General features: G+C 39.4%; 1 long non-coding RNA gene across 2 annotated transcripts; it reads left to right on the top strand.

Moving 5' to 3' along the window:
- The first annotated feature begins 1,806 nt into the window (after positions 1-1,806).
- LOC117199212 (uncharacterized) lies at positions 1,807-15,035 on the top strand. 2 transcript variants are annotated; one of them, XR_007471017.1, is made up of 7 exons: positions 1,807-2,151; positions 3,555-3,630; positions 4,617-4,747; positions 8,041-8,165; positions 11,628-11,674; positions 12,354-12,427; positions 13,777-15,035. It is a non-coding gene; the product is annotated as an uncharacterized LOC117199212 (long non-coding RNA). The 2 variants fall into 2 exon arrangements; XR_007471016.1 differs by having other exon boundaries at positions 1,810-2,151; positions 13,768-15,035.
- The last annotated feature ends 803 nt before the right edge of the window (positions 15,036-15,838 follow it).

The raw sequence follows: 15,838 nt of genomic DNA, 5'->3' as shown, positions 1-15,838 counted from the left end.
AACTAAAGAGCTCTATTTCAACACTTAGCAACATCAGGCCCTACCCTGACCTAAACCTTTATTCTTACAGTTAGGGTATTGTCTTGTCCCGTATACCCACTTCCTGCATTTTGAACCCATCAGGTTAACTGAGACATGTCTTGGTGTAACATCCGCAGTTCATCTACCCCGAGGCTGTCCTTAATTCCTCCCATTGTCACATTTTGGTTTAATTAAATACTGGAATCCCTCAAACCCTTGCATGGTACCTGAGGCCCTATGGGATACTGGTAGATTTTGTTAGTGTCAAATACTTAGCTGTCTGATTCTCCAAATATCCCTTGCTCCTATATTTTCCATCCCAGCCTACTACATACCCATTAATGCATTGTTTTATCTCATGTTGGACCCACTCCCATCCAGAGGCCTACTCTTTGCTAGTTCCCATACTTTCTGCCAACCCTTTTATGGCCAGGTCTGGATTTTTTTGTGTTCCCACCCAAAGCCTGTATCTTTTAGCAAGCTGGAACTATAGGACCAACATAGATTTTCTAGTTTCTGATAGATTTATGTCACAATTTGTACACTGTCATGTCTATAGATATTTGTATCATTAGTACTTTTTGGCCATTACATGCCTATTGGATATTTTTCATAAATTGCAAAAGAATATTTTATGACTTAGCACCAAATTGAATGTGCCTAATTGTAAGTTTGTAAACTAGGTTGTGCTAACTTGTATTTTTTCTTTATCTAAATAGTAATTTACTACTCTTGTCCCATTTGTAATTCTGTGGAAGTTTTCAGAATTGTAAATAAATGCTTGTGGATTGAAACTTGGTTAGACTATGACTGTCCCAGGTACGTTAAAGCTAGTGATGTTTTACTCATTCACTCATTCATTCATTCAATAATTCTGACCTTCCTGACTCAGTTAACCCAGCTCAAATGGTTGTGAAGATTACTCACAGTGTATGTAAGATACTTTCAGAAATTAGAAACTGAAAAGTAAAACTAACAAAAAACATTTGTTATTATAAATAACAATGGAATTTAGTATGCTATTATACCTTCAGACCTACTATAGGACATGCTGTTCTTTGCTGTTCCACTTGTGGCAGGATTCACAGTTTTTCTAACAGGTGCAGATCCCTATGCCTGATACTGTGAGGAAATGTTATACTTAAGCTCCACTCTTAATCTCTCTCAGGCATTTTTTGGTGTTGTCTAAAATGTAAATACATACTGTCAACCTCCAGCTTGATACCAGGCTCATAATAGAAACCCAATAAATGTTTCACTGTGAGTGGAGTATAAGTTGATAGAATATTTTTGGAGGTTGATCAGGCAGATTAGATTGTTTGAAAAGCTTTCAATATTTTAAGTTTGCATCTCTTTCATTCCAGAAATTCTATGTCTAGAAATTTATATATAGCTATACACATGTATAAAGAGGTTCACATTGCAGCCTATCTGTAACAGAGGATACAAACAAAAACAAACAAAATGCCCCCAAACTGAAAACAACCAAAAGTCCATCAATATTGGACTGGCCATGTAAATTATGTAATGTGACGCAGCTATTAAAGAGAATGGAATGGATGTACGCAAAAATTGACTGGGAGAATCACTATCCAAGACAGATGGTAGACTATGTATAGTACGCTGCTCTTGTATAAAATACAGGATCTCCATTAGGTAGAAATACTTACATACAAGATACAAGTGTGAATGTAAGCACTTGGGAAATATCTGAAAGAACCACACAAGATACTGGGAGAGTGGGACAACTTTCCATGTCCCATATGATTGGAATTCTGAAGGGTACACACACGAACTAATGGACCTCTGCTACCATCTTCTGGCTAAGGAGGGAATTGCAGGCGTCAGACTCCTCTTTACCAATGAAGCGTCTCAGTCGGCCGGTGTGAGGACGTCATCTGGACTGGCGGTGGCGCATGCGCAGTAGAAGAAGGTCAGCGAGCTGCGTGGGCTAGTGCCAAGGCACTTGTGTTTAGGGCCTTGTGCTGGCACCGGGGGCGCCGGGTTGGCGACTTTGGCACTCCTGGCGTTGGGTGGGCGGCATCGTGCCCGTGGGCGCTGGGGTCAGCGTCGCGGCTTTTCCGGACGTTCGTCGGCCAGGAGGAAGGGCAGAAAGCACATCTCGGAAAGGTAATACGCCTTGGCCCCTGGGCGTTGCCGTTGGAGCTCAGAACCCCTGGGTCTGGGCTTCGTCTCCTGTGCTGTCTCCTGTGACTGTTGCTCCCGCGCGCTGCCCCGTCCGCGCTGTGCTAGGGGGTACTGGTCGTCTCACGGATCAGTTCCCAGTAGGTGAAAGGGACAGTGTGTGATGTTCTGATTTCCCCCCATCGTTTTAAATGGGAGGCTCTGGCCATTGCTCCTCGGGTAAAATGCAGAGGGACTGCTTTTTAAGATGGGACTGTCAGTGTTGGGGACCCTCCTTGGTTACCAGGATGGAATCCCCTTCAACTCCTCAAGCTGTGTTGTTTTGGCACAGAAAATGTGAGTAAGAGGAACTGGAACTAAGTTTGAGTGAAAAAAACGCACCGGTACCGCCGAATTTTCCATCGAACAGTTGATTTGTGTTGCCCCTCGGAATTATAAAGGCGTACTGTTGCTTCCTAACCGGTGTCATTTGAGAGATCTACCTCTGTACGTTCAAATGATTAATTTTGAGACTTTGCTCATGTGTGCGGTAAACGCTTTAATTTCCTCAGATCTTCCTTTCCTCCATCTCATACCCCATTAAGCCCGCTTCAGTTTATCTCCTGAATTTCTTCTGAATCTGTCAACTCTTCCTCAACATCCTAATACTGAACTTGCCTGCCTGTTGCAATTAGGTCCTAACTAGTGTCCATATATCTTGTTTCCTTCTAATCCATTCTTCACAAAAGAAACCGTAAAAACAAGTTGGTACATTGCTCATAAACATCGCTCAAAAACATTGTTTTGAGAATAGAAAACAAACCGTTGGCCTTTAAGACTGTGCGTGGTCTAGAATCCTCTCTGCTTCTATGACCCCACCTTGTGCCACTTTTGCCCTCATTTTTTATGCTTCAGATTCACTGAATTAACCTTAGTTTAACTCATCTTACAGAAGTCAGTTCAGATATTATTTTTCACTGTGATTCCTAGCATTAAGGAATTTTATTATCAGGTTTTGTATGAGGACTGAAAATAAACTGAAGTGGAAGAATTGAGTTTAAACTATTTCAGTCAACACGCAGGTATTAATGATACCTTAGTATGCAGCACCGGGCTAGGTTTTATCAGGGATACAGAAGTTCTGGCCAGCTCTGGTTTTAGATATCCCTTATTTGTTGAGACCTTTGCATTGTTTTGTTGCCTTTTATCTGCTTTCAAGATGGGACAACAGGAACAAGGGAAGTATAGGTTATTACTAGGTGGGGTTGAATAAGTGGAGCAGCAAAATGCAAAGCAGAAAGAAGAGGGACCTACCCTACAGGGATATGATTTCCATTTTCACGGCACATCCATCCTATGCAGGGAGACAGCCTAACATAAAATTTGCCTAACAAAAAATATATTAACAGGTGGGAAGACTATCTCCCAGTTGAACAGCGGATGCCTGGGACTCGTTTCCTTGCTTTCAAAGTTCCTTTAAAAAAGGTAAGCAAAAGTTAATACCGTATTCTTCCAGAAATCTGAATTCACCATATAGCGACCTGGCTCTCAACCCTGTCATACTCCATTTTCCCTTTTTGTAGCAAATACTTTTTAATACCTCCTTTACTATCCAGAAATGGAATTCATAGATGAATACAACCTACTTTTGTACTTAATTAAAAAACAACAACAACAATGTACTGCCCTAACTATAAATAAAGAATAAAGTAATTTATAAGAAAGTAATATGTATCTCAGTGTGTAAATGTTTGGGGATGACTATACTAGAAATAAAGAAATAGTCAGTTACTTGTACCATGAATGCAATAAACTATGGATTTTGAATGATAATGATGTGTCAGTGTTGGTTCATGAATTCTAACAAATGAAGCACACTGGTATGGCATGTTGATCATGGGGAAGGCTGTGAGGGATGAAGGAGAGAGGGTATATGTGGGAACTGTGAACTTTTTGCTCACTTTTGCTGTGAATCTCAAACTGCTCTAAAACTAGTCTATTAATTTAAAAAAAACTGTGTGTTGCTGACACTTGAATAACCAAACAGATCCATCGAACAGAGTACATAAATAAGCCAAATACATAAAAGAATATTTAGCAGTGAAAACCATCCTTCATATATGTAGATATTCAAGACGTATTTATTTTTGTGTCTATTTTCAGGCACTCTGCTTGGAGCTGACAGTACAGTGGTAGGCAAAATTGATGTGGTCCCTGCCTTCTGGGAGTTTACAGTGTGGTTAGGAGACCAACATGAAATAAACAAACATAGAAATAAATATATAGAAGTGAGCTTATTTTCTTCCGTCTAATCTCTCTGGAAGAAAGGATTGTAATATCGCTTGTAAATTCCAGAGGAAGAAACTTTACTTTGAATCTCATATGTTAGCATCACAGGGTTTGTATAAATGGATAATACAATAAAGGATTTTAAACACATGTGCTTTCTTATTTTATTCTTTCTGACACAGTTTTGAAAAGAATCTTGCTCCAGAAGAATGATTTTCCCTCTTGGACCTTTTTTAACAAACTCCAAGAACAGAATGAAGAACTTGGGCTGATTATTGACTTAACATATACTCGCCGCTATTATAAGCCAGAGGTAAATGGAACCCGTAATTGAAAATGACCTTCTTTCTGATACTGTAATAATTGATAGTAATTCAGTAGTTATCATCTTATGCTAAGGTGAATCCTGGCCTTCTTTCATGGGTTCAAAAAGGGAAGCTAGTGGTTTCCATAAATACACATTTGTAATTGCTGTTTCAAAATGAGATTAAAGATATGAATTGAACTATAGTATTTGGCAGTAGGCTCTAGATATGCTTAAGAAATTCTATAAGCTTCCATGTTCTATATTTTGAAATTGAAGTAAACTTTTAGTAAGAATAGTAGTAGCCTAAAAGGAAAGAAAGGTATGTCCATTATGTCTTTAGCACTTATTTTAAGCAGTTGCCTGAGCATGTTTAAGCATCAGAGTAAAAGACACTTGTTCTCTAAGTTTTATGCTTTCTTTTCCTAATACCTTCTGATATAGTACAGGAACCCATATATTCTCTTGGCCCATGTAGGACATACCAGTGCAAAAGAATTATCCTTCTTCTGACCTGTTCCATGGCCTTGGGAGACAGTAACACCTAATGTTTGTTAAGATTTGTATAGCAGTTTGCCATTTAGAAAGTTCTTTCATATCCATTGACTTTGTTAATCTTCACAACAATCCTTTGCTGTTGAAGTGGAAGTAGTACTGATACCTCCTACTGAGGGCTTACTCTGCACTAAGCTCAGAGGATAGACAACTACAATTACTAATTTTACAGACGATGAAACTGACTCTCGGACAAGGAAGAATTGAAATTTCAACTCAGTTATTCCCATTTTTTTTATTGTGGTAAAATATAGATAAATCATATTTATTTTCACCATTTATAAATATGCAGTTCAGTGACATTAAGTACAGTCACAGTGTTGTGTAACCATCACCGCTGTCTATAACCAAAACTTTTTCATCATCCTCAACAAAAACTCTGTAAGCATCAAACAGTAACAACCCCATTATCCCTCCCACCGGCCCTTAGACACCTCTATTCTATTTTCTGTCTCTATGAATTTGCCTATTCTAGGTACCTCGTGTAAGTGGAATCTACAACATTTATCCTTCTATGTCTGGCTTATTTCACTAAACCTAGTGTTTTCAAGGTTCATCCATGTTATAGCATGTAACAAAATGCCACTCCTTTTTTGGCTTAATAAATCCCACTGTGTGTATATAGACCATAGTTTGTTATTCAACGGTTGATTGACACTTGGTTGTTTTCCACCTTGTAGGTATTGTGAATTATGCTGCTATGGTCATTGGTGTACAGATATTTGTTCAAATCCCTGCTTTCAGTTCTGTTAGATGTGCAGCGTAGGTAGTAGCAGAGTTGTTGGATCATACGGTAGCTCTACGCTTAACCTTTGAGAAAGTGCCAGACTGTTTTCTACAGTGTCGTCTTGTTTTTAAACAATTATCACAAATTTTAAGCATATACAAAAGTACAAAAATACTGTGAGTGTTCCTTGTATACCCATGAACTCATCCAGCTTTCTTATTTCCCAACTGATGGCTGTCATGTTTTATCTATACCCCCACCTGTTTCACCCCATTCCATATTATCTTGAAGCAGCTCCGAGACAACATGTAATAACACCTATACATTTTTTAGAATTAATTAATTAATTACTTTTTTTTTGGCTGTGTTGGGTCTTTGTTTCTGTGCGAGGGCTTTCTCTAGTGGCGGCAAGTGGGGGCCACTCTTCATCGCGGTGCACGGGCCTCTCACTGTCGCGGCCTCTCTTGTTGTGGAGCACAGGCTCCAGATGCGCAGGCTCAGTAGTTGTGACTCACAGCCCTAGTTGCTCCGCGGCATGTGGGATCTTCCCAGACTAGGGTTCGAACCTGTGTTCCCTGCATTGGCAGGCAGATTCTCAACCACTGCGCCACCAGGGAAGCCCCACCCATACAATTTTGGTGTGTATATTTAAAATATAGGACTTTTATTCCTTAATATCATTTTTTAATAGTAAACACCCAGTGAGTGCTCAAATTTGCAGTTGTCTCCTAAATGTCATAAAAAATTGTTTATAAGAATTTTGAATTAGATCCAAATAAGGTCCGTACTTTGCCATTGATTGTTAGGTCTCTGAAGTCTTGTTTAATCTATAGGTTCTCCCTCCATGTCTCTCTCACTTTTTTTTTCCTCCTTGAATTTTGTTTTTAAAGAAAACAGGTAATTTGTCCCATCTAGATTTTGATGATTACAGTCCATGTGTTGTTAACATATTCTTCAGTCCTTTTATTTCCTGTAAATTGGTAGTTGATCAGAATGAAGCTTGCATGTTTTGTTTTGGCAAGACAGTTTCATAGGTGATGATGTGTTCTTCCATGGAGACATATAATTGTCTCTTTCTGTGATATTAGCAGTCACTGATGATTCATACCTACATCCATTAATTCAGTTGAGGCTTCAAAGAATGGTGAATTCTGTTGTTCTTTTTTTCACTTATTAGCTGGGTATATTTGTATGAGGAGAAGATTCCCCTCATCAACTATTTGGTTGCCCAGTTATAGAGGCATGATTCTCTTCTTTTATTTAAGAGTTTTCAAACTAATGAGTTGATTCACAAATATCCTCCAGTGGTGACCAGTTTTGTAAAATTTTATTTATTCCTATCACCGTGGACTCCATTACAGTTATTATTCTAACTGAGGCCCTATCTTTGGCCAGTTGGAGCTTCTCAGTGACTCCTGAGTACTTTTAACATGACATCAGTTGTTTCTAGACTTTTTCAGTGGTCAGAGCTAGGAAATATGTTTGTTTTTAATATTTTTAAAATTTGTCATAGGTTCATACTGCTACTTTCCATTTAAATTCAGAACTAGAGAACTTTCACTTATCCTCTTCTGTCTTCTATTGATAGTCTACTTTCTCCCACCCCAAGAATACCAGTTCTCAACAATGCCTGAAATTTGCTCTATTTCCTAATTCGAATCCAAGTTCTTCTGACTCTATTCTACTACTCTCCTTAAATCACAGCCTCTTTATGGCCCTTGAAATGTAAGATAGAACATAAATGTAGGTAGAACTGTTTATATCATTTTGAGTTACATGTCCATTCGTTCACATAGATTTGCTTTTCCTTTTGCATGCCTAGTAACTGTCCATTCTGCAGTTTTAATGAAAATCAAGTGATAATTACTGGTTAAAGCAGCTTTGGAAAAAATGGCTCTTATCAGAATGACTGACATACTAAGTTTAATGTACTCTCTTGGTTTATATTCTGCCTTCTCTTAATTTTTTATTCTTTCCCTGCAAAGGAAATAATACATATTGTCATGGTTTTGCCTTATAGGACTTACCAGAAACTATTCCTTATTTAAAAATTTGTACAATTGGGCATCAGGTGCCAGATGACGACACTAGTGTTAAATTCCAGTGGGAATTTATATGGGTTTCTGAAAGAAAATAAAGATAATGGTGAGTTGTTTTTGTTTTTGTTTTCCTTTACCTGAACTTTGGTATGCATTGTGAGTGGGGTTGGGGATTTTGAACATTTTTAATAGTTCTGACATTAGGCCTGTTGTGTTTGGTAACATTAAGGTGGAAATGTCAGATGGTGCTAATAGAGTACGGTGCTTTTCCTGTTTATTGTCACTAACAATTTAGTTTAGTTTGGAAAGTGATTTTTGTGAGAAATATGAACTGAACTAGCTTACTTATCTCTTTTTTAAAAATTTGAATGGAAAATAAATAAAAAATGAAAATGTTCTTTTGTCCTATTTATTGGTTGCGAGCTGGAAGAAAACGTTAAGACTCTCAGGTTCTTAGCGTATATAAAAGAGAAAACTAAAAGCAAGGGTTCGGAGTGAGACAGATCCCTAGAAGCAAAACAGAACAAGTGGACCAGAAGAGCGGCTTCCTCATCATATGTGTTTAAGATATTTTTGCTGCTTTTACACTTTGGGTGCAGGTGAGGAAGAACACTACCACCTCTTATTCTTATCTTCAGACAGGAAGAACTTAAAAGGCTGGTGTTTTCTTGTTTCTGCTTTAAGATCTACTCTGTTGATAGTAGGTCTTAATAGCGTGTGAATTTTAAGGATCCACTTGCCTTTTTCTAGCATCTAACTATCAGAAGGAACATGGTGTTTGCCATGTTTTAAGACTGAGGAATCTTTTGTCTTTGGAACGCCACTGACCCCCATGAGAAAGTGTTCATTTTGTCCTCTTTCTAAATTTAGCCTGAGGAGTGTGCACTTTATTAAATAAATCTAACAGACAGTAAATATTCCGTGTATATATAAAATGATGCACATTTATACATAAAACAGGGAGTAGGGGAGAAGGAATAGAGATGGAGGCGGGAAGATAGGGGATAGGAGGTGAGAGAGCGAGGGAGAGACTGGAATTTCAAGATGACTTTTCATTCTATAACCTGGTTGCTTAATGCAGGTACTAGCTCTTAAATATCTTCAGCCCTATTCACAGATCTTCCCTGTACTCTAGCTTTAAAACTTGAGAGGCTTGGCCTTGCCTGTGATAACCAGGGTGTCTAGAAAGGGGGCAAATGATCCAATTTGTGTAAACTGTAGTCACAGAAATGTTACCTGTTAAGATGTTAGGGTGCAGCTGCCGGCCTACTCGCTTCCTCCAGGCTCCTTTGTGTGTGTTCTGTCTGTTCCGCGTGGGCTAGAAGATCCTTACAAGTGCATGAGAACACGTTTGTAAACCTTGATTGTTCACATGTTATACCAAGTGTAGTCCAGTGCATATGCTGACTCCTCTGTGGGTCTTCTGCATGTAGTGGGCTAACTTCACCATGCTCTCTGCCATTGCAGTCTCAGGACCTTAGTTATAATCCATTGGTGACTTCCTCTGCTATAAGCCCCTCCCACAGATGTCAGGCTCACTGATAATGAGGAGGAGACTATACTATCCACTCCCTAGAATTGGTAGAGACTCAGAAAATAAATTGTTTCAGTAAACACCGAGAGCCTTATAGGTTTGTTGTTAGGGCACGGGGATACAGAGGTGAGTAGAAGTCTTTGTTCAGTAGCAACTTACAGTTATCTAAGAAGATAAACATGTAGTGACTATAAGTGGGTTAATTATGATAAAAGAATCAAGTGCAGCAGGATGTTGAGTGATGATTAGTGATGTTGAGCAGCTTTTCATATGCCTCTTGGCCATCTGTATGTGTTCTTTGGAGAAATGTCTGTTTAGGTCTTCTGCCCATTTTTTGATTGGGTTGTTTGTTTTTTCAATAATGAGCTGCATGACCTATTTATATATTTTGGAGATTAATCCATTGTCTGTTGATTTGTTTGCAAATATTTTCTCCCATCCTGAGGGTTGTCTTTTCGTCCTGTTTCTACTTTCCTTTGCTGTGCAAAAGCTTTTAAGTTTCATTAGGTCCCATTTGTTTATTTTCTTTAAGGCTGCATTGTTCCTTTGCTCACTGATGAACATATAAAAGTCCGAAGTTTTTGATATTATAAAACGTCAAAGTAATGAACATTGCTGTGTGAACACCTTTGAATATATATGCTTTGTCTCAGTTAACTTCACTCAGAATGGGACTTCTGCATCAAAGAGTTGGTGCCCTTATGCTTTTTGTGGTTGTTGCTACACTGTACCAATTTATGGTTGTTCATGCAGGAAATACTTATTGAGCATGTGTTATGTTTAAGCACTGTGCTGGGTGCTAGCAAAAAGACTTGTGAAATTTTGTGAGTGAAAAGACTTGACCTGCCCTTTGTGAATTCTAACAGTCCAGAGAGGGAATAGATATTCAAGAATCATACACTGCATGTAGAATTACATCTCTGACAAGTGCCAAGGAGAGGAACATGGTACCATGAGAGCATATTTTAGGGAGGATTTGATCTCATCATGGAGACTAGAGAAGGTTTATTTAGGGATGTTTCAGCTGATATCTGAAGGATGAGTAGGTATTAAGCAGATAGGGACACTGTAGAGAGATTTCTGAGCATAAGGAATATCAAACGACCCTATAAGAGGAAAGCATATGGTGTGTTGGAGGAACTGGCCAGGAAGGTGGGGCTGTTGGGGGAGCATGTGATTATAATGGAGCTACAAGTATGGGTAGGAGCTCGATCGTGCAGGCTTATGTTTAAGGTTTCAGACTTTAATAGAAAACCATTGAACTTTGTTTGTTGAAGGTGAGTGCATGGAACATACCCAATTGCATTTTCAACCTATCATTTTGCTACCGAGTAGAGAATAGACTGCAGGGAGAAAGAGTGGAAGCGAGGAAACAAGTTAGGAGACTTTTGTAGAAATTGGGCATAATGGTGGCTTGGACCAGGGTATGGTGGTCATTTTGGTGGAAAGATGTGGACAGATTCTAGAGGTATGTAGGCAGTATCCTTGTTAGCACTGGTGGTGGGTTGAGGATGAGGGTGAGGGAGAAATAGCTGTCAGTGATGGTGATTCCTAAGTCTCTGGCTCCTATGGTTGGTTAGATAGGGTTTTTTAGATATGATGATAATATTTGTCCTGATTTGTCTTTAGTTATTTGTTGGTTCTTGATGAATACTCTGTCATATTAAGCCTCCTGTTTTTAGCGTACAGAGCATTTTCACCCAAACTGACTGTTGCACGTTATCAGATAACTTTTTAACATCTGCCAGTTTGGTCCTGTATTTTATTCTCTTTCATTTATTAATTAAGTTGTTGTATCAATGTAAATAATTATATTAATAAATTTTCTAAAGTTGCGTTATCCTTGCATCCTTGGAATAACGCCTTTTTGTGGTCCTGGTGTATATCATTCTTTAATAATTATTGATTAGATGTGCTGATATTTTCTTAGGATTTTTATATCTATATTTGTAAAGGGAAATTGGACCTTTTTTGCGAAACCTTGATTTTCTTTTCTTTTTATTTACAAATGACTCGAATTTTGTTGTTTTGTAGATATTTGATTGATGTAGAAGGCATGTGGCCAGATGATGCAATTGGATGTAAGTAGAAGGGTTGTCACTACTTTTCCCTTTTTATAAAATTTGAAGGTAGAAATGTAGGGGAATTTCTCAAAATTTGGACAAAGAGAAAAGTTTGTAATTCATTTGTTCTGACATAAGGTAATGTTTTACCGAAAGTTTTGAAAGGGATGTATCTGGAAATAGCGAGATATAACAGCCTGAATAGTCAGTGGATTTCAGCATTTTTTTTCTTTTTTAAAGTTATTTAATTAATTACTTTATTTTTGATATTATATCTACTGCACCACCAAGGAAGTCCCTTTTTCTTCCTTCCATCCTTTCTTTAAAGCTCCAAGTCATTTAAAATATATGACTTCGTACTAAAAATCTCCAGTTCATATAGCCAAGGGGTTTATAACTTCTCCTCTAAAAGTTATATTCCTGGGACTTCCCTGGTGGTCCAGTGGTTAAGACTCTGCGCTTCCAGTGCAGCAGGCGTGGGTTCAATTCCTAGTTGGGGAGCTAAGATCCCAAGTGCTGCGCAGCCAAAGAAATTTTTTTTAAAAGTTATATTCCTGTATTATTGAATTTAGTGGTTTAGATTTTCTTTTAATGTTTAGAAGATTTCAATTTATTTACCAGGAACAAACAAAACAAAATGTAAAAATAGTTTTCCAGAAACTATTTCCATCATTCTCTTCTTCCCTTTCTCCTGCAGACTGGTGTTTTATCCTTGCAAGTTCTCCGTCATTCCATAAGAGAGCTGCTCTTCTTCTGGTTTCATAAGAGATGGTGAACAGTGTTAAAATATCCAGTTTACCTAAATTTCTAGAGTACACTTCAGGGAGCGAATGATGGGGTGGGATGTTGGGGCAGAGTGAGAGATACAGACTCTGGCGAGACTGAGAGTCATTCACAAAAATTACTGGGCTGTAGTGAGGGGAGAACAAAAATAAATCAGGTTCCTGCTGGTGGACAGGAAGCCAAAATGAAGAAGAATGGTGCGTAGCGGGGCAATGTAATTAGGCCCATAAGTGCTGTGTCTTCTGATAGTAATTATGAACAGAAACCAACTAATAATTACAAATAACATGTAGGTGACCAATCCTTGAGAGCTGAGGCAGAGAGAAGGAAAGATGGCATTATACCTTGTCTCTGATTCATTGAGTTTCCCAGGCTGGTTGGTGACCAATCTTGGGTGAAATCATAACTAAATCATTTTTGCTAAGGTGATCAGCTTTCGTGGGGTCGTTTCCCTGAACTCTGTACAATGATAAAGCCCACTGGTTTATGCCTCCTGGAAAAGAGTTATTTCAAAACAGTGTAAGTGAAGCATTGATGAAACAGCCATGAGGAACACGTTTCCACATGGCCTCGCACCTCCTTTTCAAAGTGCTTTAAAACTTTTTTCATCCAAAAATCAATAAAAGAAAAGGATTGGGATCAAATCCCATACAGAGGTAGTGTAAGCAAAAAGAGAATAAGGAGCAGAATAGCATCTCTTCAGACAATAAAATCAAGTTGGAAAAGACAGGTCCACATAACAGATCAAAACTGTAACCTATTATTTCAAAGTGGGCTAAAAGATGTTAGGAAAAACAGTGGAAAAGGTGAAAGAACATGGATCAAGGAGGGAATGGGAAGTTACTGTTTAATGGCTCTAGAGTCTCTGTTTGGGATGGTGAAAAAGTTCTGGAAAAGGTAAATGCTGATAAATGCCACCTATTGGTGTTTGGTTTTAGTTGATCTTCTTCCATGAAAGGGTTTGGAGAGATTCAGAAACTATGCTGCTGCCTCCATCTTTCTGAGGTCCTGCTCAATCTTTAGACATAATTATTTTGAATTTGAATAGTGGTGATGGTCGCACAGCATTGTGAGTGTATTTAATGTCACTTAATTGTATACTTGAAAATGGTTGAAGTACTAAATTTTGTTTTATGTATATTTTACCATAATTAAAAAAAAAAGATGAAGGAACTGCGTAAACCAGAATATTAGGTAAGATGATAGAACTCAGGACAGAATTCAAAATAAAAGAAAAAAAATTCAGAAATGAGGACTAAATTTAAAATAATACAAGAGTGGGGACTTCCTTGGTTGTCCAGTGGTTAAGAATCTGCCTTCCAATGCAGGGGATGCAGGTTCGATCCCTGGCTGAGGAACTGAGATCCCCCATGCCGCAGGCCAACTAAGCCCGCACGCCGCAACTACTGAGCCCACGTGCTGTGGAGCCCACGCCCCACAACTAGAGAGCCCATGAGCTGCGAGGGAGAGCCCCCACGCTGCAACGAAGAGCCCACATGCTGCAACTAATACCCGACACCGCCAAAAGTAAATCATTTAAATAAAATCATACGAGTGAATGAACATAATGCCTTAAGAGAAACAAACAGGAAAAGGAAAAATTTTTTTGAAGATAAAAAGGATTTTAGAGAAATGGAAAACATAAAAGATAGGTAAAAACAAGTCAGGACAACTCTGAGAAAAGTAATATAAATATGTATAAGAATCTATTATACCATAAAAGTGACATTTCAAATCATTGGGACAGATTAGTCAATAAATTGTGATACATACACGTTGAGGTATAAATAGTTCTCTGGAAGGATCCACAGCATGGCAAAAGCAGATGTCTCTGAGGAGGGAAATGTGTGGCTGGGGCACGTGGGGAAAAGGGTGACTTTTCGTTGAATGCCCTTGTGGACCTTTTCTAATGTTCTGTCATGTGAATTTATTACCTCTGAAGTTCGCCTGAGTTCAAACCCCAGTTCCCCCAGTTGCTAGCTCTTAATCTTGGGCAAACTCTTCACACTCTCCAAGCCTCTTTATCTGTGAAATAAGGTCAGTAACTTAGCCTGGTGCTGCCTGGCACAGAATAAACTGTCAATAAATGGAGATTATTAGTGTAAAAAACCCAAATGCCCATCAATGGATAAATGGATTTTTAAAATGTGGTGTATTTGTGAATTATTATACAGTCATAAAAAGGAATGAAGTACTGACACATTCTACGACATGGACGAACTTGAAAACATTATGCTAAGTGAAAGAAGCCACACACAGTGGTCCCATTTGTATTATGTCATGAAATGTCCAGAAAAGGCAAAACCATAGCAACAGAAAGGAAATTAATGGTTGCAGGGACTGAAGGAGGAGGGGATGAAGAGGGCCTGCTGATGGTTACGGGGGCTTCTTTGTGGGGTGATGAAAACGTGATGGGTTAGATGACGGTGATGGTTGCATAGGCTTGTGAAGGTACGAAATGACGCTGAATTTGCAGTTTCAGAAGGTGAATGTTATGGCATGTGAATGACATCTCAAAAAATTAATGTTGAAAATGAACATTGCCAGTTTTCCCATGGTCACTATCCACTATCCACTGTTTCCATCTCTCCCTTCTCCCCACTGCATTCCTTTTGACGCCCACCCTTGCCGCTCTCTCCCATCCTCACTCCCTCGACCTGCCCCACGAGGCCTCACAGGGAGCCCGTGAACCGCTGGGCTCCTGGGTCCTGCGGCTGTTGGAGTGGCTGCCCAGTGTGCGTGCCCCCACCGCTCTCACCCGTGAGAGTGGACGCTTCCGTCGGATTTTTCTCGTTTGTTTTAGTTGATGGTGATGTTTACAGAAGGCGGCATGCGCCCTGGTCAATGGAGGAAGCCCCTCAAGATAATATTTAGGCCTGTCCAGAAGTTTGATCTCATCCACCAGTAACCTCAGGATGCTGTGCTCTGAAAGCCAGGTTGGCCGCCTGCGGGCACTTGCAGATACTGAGGACTTTGGAGGCATTTGGGCCTGCAATTGAGGCCTTGTACCTCCACATGCGACGTGACCTCAGCCCTTTGCTGCACCTCTCTAAGTGAAGTGGCACAGGAATACTGGCCTTGCCTGTCGTTGCCAGGATTAACTGAGTAGTGCATTAGCTGCCCTGGTGCTTAGGTGTGGAGTACATGGTGATTTACATATCAGGCCCTGCTCGTGGGCCTCCTGATGCAGCAGTTCCTTGGCTGTGCCCCTGTCGTCAGCTGCCCCTAGGATAACTCTGAGCCCTAGCCACCTCTCTGGTAGATTTCCTATCCCCCCACTATAATCACACCTGGATAAGGCAACTCAAACCTTTCAGAGATGTGTCCTGAACCTCCTGTTTTCTTAAATACCTATCTGGTGGTTGTGAGACTTAAGGCCAGCCTCCCCAAGAGACTTTT

The sequence above is a fragment of the Orcinus orca genome, chromosome 13, assembly GCF_937001465.1.
Source record: "Orcinus orca chromosome 13, mOrcOrc1.1, whole genome shotgun sequence".
NCBI classification, from domain to species: Eukaryota; Metazoa; Chordata; class Mammalia; order Artiodactyla; family Delphinidae; genus Orcinus; species Orcinus orca.
This window is presented reverse-complemented; position numbering and strand designations above follow the sequence as displayed.